The sequence below is a fragment of the Tamandua tetradactyla genome, chromosome 23 (assembly GCF_023851605.1).
Source record: "Tamandua tetradactyla isolate mTamTet1 chromosome 23, mTamTet1.pri, whole genome shotgun sequence".
NCBI classification, from domain to species: domain Eukaryota; kingdom Metazoa; phylum Chordata; class Mammalia; order Pilosa; family Myrmecophagidae; genus Tamandua; species Tamandua tetradactyla.
The window spans coordinates 33,345,009-33,350,180 of record NC_135349.1 but is presented as its reverse complement, the minus strand read 5'-3'; positions in this window follow the sequence as shown (position 1 = coordinate 33,350,180).

Below are 5,172 nucleotides of genomic sequence, written 5' to 3'. Positions count from 1 at the left end.
CGGCCCCCGCCCGCCCGGCAACTCCGCCCTTGGCTGGGCCCTATGGGTCCTGGGCGTCACCTCAGGCTGTGTGTACCCACCCCTCCTCCCCGCTCCCCATCACACTCACACCCGCATCCTTCCTGCCGCCTACTTCCACCCAGTCCTCGGCCTGGGAGAGCTGAGCATTCCTGGGAAAGGGATTTTACCGACAACTGAGACCATTTATGCAGCGCCCACCACGCGCCAGTTACCGTACCAAGCACTTAACATTCAATGTAACCGCCTCAGCATTGCAGGTGTAAAAGCTGAGGCTCAGAAACTCCCGGCGCCCCCACTGGAATTCAAACTCAGATCTGACTTCAAAGCTTCTACTCTGCGTTATTATACTGGAGGCCTCCATTGAGCCATTATGATATATTGGTTAGTGGATTCAGTCATTCAATCCGTTATTCAGTGACGACCTATGATAGGTCAGCCTGTGAACCAGAGCGGTAAGGCTCCTGATGTCGCAGCGCTCTTTGATTCCTAAGCTTTAGATATCCTACAGTACAGACATTCCTCGGTTTGCTGCACTTTGTTTCATTGCCGTCAGCAGATAGGTCGATTTTTTACAAATTAATCAGTCAGCAGCCATCAACGTCAAGGAAAGACCCTCAACTAGTAAAAGAAAAGGTTACAACTCATTGAAGATTCAGATGATGGTGAGCATTTTATAGCAATAAGATATTTTAAAAATTAAGGTATGTAAATTTTTTTTTTTTAAGATCTGCTATTGCACACATAACACTACAATATTGGATTAACATAACTTTTATATGTACTAAGAAACAAACACACTCGTGTGTATCACTTTACTGTGATATTCTCTTTATTGCAGTGGTCTGGAACTGAGCCTACAGTATCGCTGAGGTATGCTTATTTTTTCAGCCTCCAAGGACACTTTACTACAGAGATTACAGCCTGTGCTAAAAAGTTTTTTTTTTCCCCAGGCAAAAAACCTGTCCTCCTGGGTTCAGGGACAGATTGCAGAAGTCCTTGAAAGCAGGGTCCAATACATTTTCAGGTTCTGGCTTGTTCATTTCTCCATCCTGTGTGAAAGCCTGACTCTGCCACCCTGTCCCCCTCCTCTTCCTCAGCCTTGGCCCTCTTGGTCATTCCCAAAAATCCCTGAGGATTTTGGTAGCTGGTTCATAGCCTTCACCTCCAGCTCCAATCCTGCCGTCAAAAATGTGGTCTTGACGTTATCGCAGGTAATCTCAGAACTGCCTTATGACATGGGAGCTGTTATTATCTTCATGTGACAGAGTGGGCAACTGCTTAAGGCTCCAGAGAGCGTAAGCAACATGCCTGAAGTGACCACGTAAATGGTGGAGTCAAGATTCAAATCCAGGTGTTCTGATTCCTGAGCCCATGTTCTTAAGTGAAATGTTTTCTGGCAACATAGCTCGTCACTTCTCTCTTCTTCATGGGTTTCCTCTTCAAAATGAGGCCTGGAAAGCTGAGATGCCCACAGGGTCCTGGTAGATAACGCACTGACCACCTTAGCCGACTGGGGACCGTGGTGACCTGGAGAGCGAGCACTCTGCCTAAAGAGGCCCCAGCGAATCTCCCTGAGATGATCATATTGTTTTATTACCAGCTTGGGTCACGTGTCCAGTTGCTCCTTGGACCAATCACGGAGGCCATTTGAATAGGTTACTCTTGACTGGGGAAGCTTTGGTCAAACGTGGTCATCCCTGCATAGGGGTGGGGCACTCCCACCTCCCTGGGGAGGGATGATTCTCCTAAGAGAAGCTGGGAGGAAGGGTGAATAGTATGTCCACTGCAGAGAGCTTTCTCAACATGGTTTATCGCTAACCTCATATAGAAGAGTCTTTGTTCCTTATCAAAAAGTCAAACATTACAAGGAGTTAATAATAGACAGGTATATGGGGAAAATGCACCTTACTGCAAACTATAGACTACAGTTAGCAGTAACATTTTAATATTCTTTCATCAACAGTAGCAGATATACCATACCAACACTAGGGCTCAATAAGAGGGTGGGAGGGATTAGGGGTATGGGATGTTCGGGGTTTTCTTTTTATTTCTTTTGCTGGATGAAAATGCTCTAAAATTGATCATGGTGATGAACGCACAACAATGTGATGATACTGTGAGCCCTTGACTGTATACCTAGGATGGATCGTGTGGTGTGCGGATATATCTCAATAAAATTGCATTAAAAAATATCAAGCAGTTGCTTTTAGACTTTCAGCTGCTCTCAGAAGCACAGTGATAGGGAGGAAAGAAGTTCTGAGGTCAAAAGACCTGGAGTCAGTGTCCTTCCCCTTCCTCGTCTTTCTCCTTGTTTCCACTCTTGCCTATCCCTTTACTCCATGTCACCAGTACCTGCTCCTGCCCACTTCCCCCAACCTGAATCCTGGCTGGAATCAGCTCATGGTTAGGCAGGATCTCCCAAGTATCCCAAGTGATCCTTGCCTGACTGCTGCTCCCATCCCCTTGCTGCTCTTGCAAGGTGGCTCCGAGACTCGTAGGCACACGCTTCTCTGCAGAACTGCCCTTGGCTGACTGGAATAGTCCACCCCCCATGAGTCAATACAAAAGACCCCCTGCCTTGCTTCCACGTGGACCCAACACTCTGCTGCAATCATGCTCCAGAGCCCCCTTGGGATTAGGCTGAAGCCAGTGTCCACCTGAGAGCACTTCCTTGCCTGGCTTCATCCCATCCTTCTTTCTTCATTCCCCTTCTCCTAGGGAGCTCTTCCCCCACAAATCACTTGAAGAATCCCTATTCAGTCTCTGCTTCTGGGGACGGGATCTGAGGCATCTCATTGCAGCCCCGCAACATCTAAAATTGCCTTAGCAAACCCAACTACTTTAAGGCACAAAAATCTTTTTAGAAATTTGCACTCCATGAAGCCTTTGGTTCACTGGGGAATGCCAATGCTTAGCTGCCCCAATACCCAAAGTCGCACAGTAGCTAACTTCCAAACAGAGGTGACTGTTTGTCAATTTAGAAACCCAAGCTACTGGGGGTGTGAGTGAACCTGACTATTCTCAGGCATTTACTCTTACATGCAGTCTTAAAATTAAGCTTTACATTTTGTACACTGGACGTGTGTTTTAGAATGTATGTTTTGTTTGTTATTTATACTTGGATTTACAGCAATTTCCCATGCGATAGATTTGATTTGCATAGATACAAACTACAAATGAACTGGAATAAACAGGTTTTTTGAGTGTGTGATGATGAAAGTAATACATATTCATTCTAGAGACTCTGTAATATTCAGAAAAATATAAGTGAGAGAACAAAATTCATTCATGGTTCCAACTCCTGGAAAGAGTACCTCTGGAATATTCTACCGTATTTCCTCCAGTGTTTTAATTCTCCTCTCTGTCTCTATGTGCAGTGGGATACTATGTTGAAATAGTATCTCATATTCAAGGGAGGTAGAGAGAGAGAAAATGAAGCTGGGTTTAACTTTTGCGTTTTCAGAGAACTCAGGACATGAACGGAGATTTGAGACTAGAAAAGATTCCGCAAACTTGAGAGAAAGGAGGATAAGAAGGAAGCAAGGAGTCCTAGAAATAAGAATGGGGAAATATTCCAATCACGATATCAATAAAAAGAAAATGTTGGGGGTGCAAAGGTCGTGCAGTGGTAGAATTCTCGCCTGCCATGCGGGAGACCCAGGTTCAATTCCTGATCCGTGTACTTCCCAAACAAACAAACAAAAATTCAAACAAATGGTACCGTAATAATGGGATACTCACATGGAAAAGTAATGAAATGTAACCCCGCCATACAAAAAAAAAAAAGAAAAGAAAATGTTTAGGAAGAAACTTAGCTAGAAAGTCACAGGATATATGTGAAGAAAATTATGACTTAGGAAGGACATAAAACAAAATATGAACAAATGAAAAGATACATACCTGTGTAGGGAGACAATGTAATTAATGTCAATTCCTCCAAAATTAAAATATAATTATAATGAAATCCTTACTAAACCAAAGTTTTTAATTGGCTAAAATAATCTTAAAGACCATAAGTAAGAATAGATGCCTGAGAATAGTCAAGAAAAGTGTGAAAATGAAAAATAGTGGGATGAGAGCGTGTCTTACCAGACAGCAGAACATACTGTAAAGCCGCAATAGCAATATAGTTTTGGCATAGGAATTGACAAATAGATAAACAACATCAGCTGAGTTGAATAGAGAATAAAGGAACATATATCAATATATGTGAGACTTCAATAAATAACCAAGTTGATATTTTAACTCATTGGAATATTTAATAAATACCTTGACAAAACTGGCTATCCATCAAGAAAGTAAAGTTGGATCCCTTGTTTAGATCCTATATGTATTAGTTACCTATTTCTGCTTACTCCCAAACTTGCCATCTTAAAACAAGAACAATTTCAATGGACAGGAATCTGGGCATAACTTAGTTGGGTGTGTAAAGCCCAGGGGTCGGGTGGGGCTGCGGTCAGCCTAGGGCTCGCCCGGGGAAGGAGCCTCTTCCAAACTCACTCCTGGGGTTGTTGGAAGGGTTCAGTTCCTCTTGGGCTGTTGACTAAGGGCTCAGTGCCTCACAAACTGTTAGCAAGGGCCCGTCTGACTTCCTTGCCATTTTGACCTGTCTGTAAGATAACTCTGCATGTGCAGCTGGATTCAACAGAGCAAGCAGGCAGGAAGGAGAGAGACAGAAAAAGAGAGAGAGAGAGCGGCGCAAGTCATAGCCTTTTGTAACCTAATCTCAGAAATGCCACCTGATCACCTTTGCCATAGTCTCTTTGTAGGAAGCAAGACACTCAGTGCAATTTGCCCTCAAGGGGAGTTGATGACACAAGATCATGAAAACTAGGAGGTGGAAATCACTGGGGACCATCTCAGAAGCTTGCTCACTACAATATACAAAATACAATTTTAATGGATTAAAGGCAAATGCGAACAATAAAAATAACATTCTCAGAGGATAATCTGTGTTGATATGCTAACTATCCAGGAACTGGAAGATGGGGAAGTTTATTTTCTAGTACACTTTGTAGTGAAGTACAGCACACCTGTAGAAAAGCGCACAAATCACAATGTGGACAACGATTTACCTTTCCCCAGATCTACAAACCTGACCAGCTGCCCTGGAAAGCCCCTCAAGCCCCTTTCCAAGGTAATCCCTGCCCT